Raw genomic sequence first — 1,580 nt, forward strand, 5'->3', positions numbered from 1 at the left:
TTTTAAATAAATGGCATCATATTGAACACATTTCCTACAACTTGCTTTTTTTTTTAACTCAAAGTTATATACTTGAGATTTATCCATGTTGAAATATGTAGATGTAAATCATTTATTTTAGCAGCTCTTTGTGTTCAAGTGTTTGAATAAACTACTTTCCATTTACCCAATTGATAGTTTGTTTCCATTCGTTCTTATATAATAGACATCTTCACATCCACGTGAGCTCGTGTTTTCTCTATGAGATTCCTGAAAAGCAGAGTGCTGCTCACAGGGTAGTCACAGCTTCATGTTTACCGGGTATTGCCAAACTGTTCTACGAGGTATTTATGCCAATTTATACTACAGAAAGCGGCATGAAGAATTTCTTTGTCCGCACATCTATGCCAACATTCGTGATATGATAAGATTTGTTAATTTTTGGCGAGTCTCGGGCTGGCCATGGGCGCGGCCATGGTCGCGGCTGAGGTGGAGTTTCTGGCCGCATAGGATCTGGTCACCATAATCCTGAACTTCAGTCTGGACAAGATCCACCTCATCGAAGGTGGCCTGGAGCCTTTCAACCCCAGCTTACCAGTGCAGGTGCCTCTGTGGCTGGCGATCAACCTGAAACAGAGACAGAAGTGTCGGCTGCTCACCGCCTGCCCCACCAGCCCCAGTGGATGGACGTGGAAAAGTTGGAGAAGATTAGGGATCATGAATGAAATGAAGAAACTTCTACCCGTATGCCCAGCCCTTACTACATGGAGCTCATCAAACTCCTGTTAAATCACGCTTCGGACTACATTACATCCTGAAAGCAGATGAGATCTGGAGCCTGATCAAGGACGTGCGGGACACTCGTATAGCCAAGCTCCGGGTGTCTGCCAGCAGCTTCATGAGACAGCAGGAGGCACGCGCCAAGCTGGATAACCTGACCTTGACGGAGATCAACACCAGCGGGGCTTTCCTCACACAAGCGCTCGATCACATGTAGAAACTCCGCATGAACCTGCAACCTTCTGACAGTGTCCAGTCTCAGGACTTCCAGGGAGGGACTGGTTTGTCAAGGCCTGTGTCTGCCGGCAGGAAGCTCACTGGGTGGTGTTTGAGTGCTCAGGATGTGACAAAGGTACTCACGTTTCTGGAGTTTTAGAACAACTTTTGAGTGTATGAAAAACAGTGCACTGAAGCAAGGAATGGGATTATAACCTTGTTGGAAAGCAACAGGCTTGGGCTTAGTCCTCGAGACATTCTGTAATTCCACATCTGTATCAGGGAGCCAGGTGTCCTTTTATGGGGGAAAAAAAATCATTAGCAGAACAAGTGATTTCCCTAGCAGAGCCCCACGTCTCCTGCATGGGACTGTCACGTGCAGGTGAGTGTTCGGTGACGTCAGGTGTTGCTTTTAAGATAGAGATATAGCAGGATGGTGACGTGGCTTTGGCCTTTTTTTTTTTCCTTCCCTTCTTGATCCTGATCTCTTGGGCTAAATTTAGAATTTCCTACAGAGGTTGTTCACCCAGAGAAGGACAGCAGATGAGTGGCTAGTGAGGGTGACCTATGTTTATCATGTACGCCCTGATGCACAATAAAGATGG

General features: G+C 46.3%; 1 pseudogene; it reads left to right on the plus strand.

Annotated features, from left to right (window-relative positions):
• The first annotated feature begins 453 nt into the window (after positions 1-453).
• On the plus strand, positions 454-1,135 carry LOC132521532 (DNA replication complex GINS protein PSF2-like; annotated as a pseudogene).
• The last annotated feature ends 445 nt before the right edge of the window (positions 1,136-1,580 follow it).

The sequence above is a fragment of the Lagenorhynchus albirostris genome, chromosome 6 (genome assembly GCF_949774975.1).
Source record: "Lagenorhynchus albirostris chromosome 6, mLagAlb1.1, whole genome shotgun sequence".
Taxonomy (NCBI): Eukaryota; Metazoa; Chordata; class Mammalia; order Artiodactyla; family Delphinidae; genus Lagenorhynchus; species Lagenorhynchus albirostris.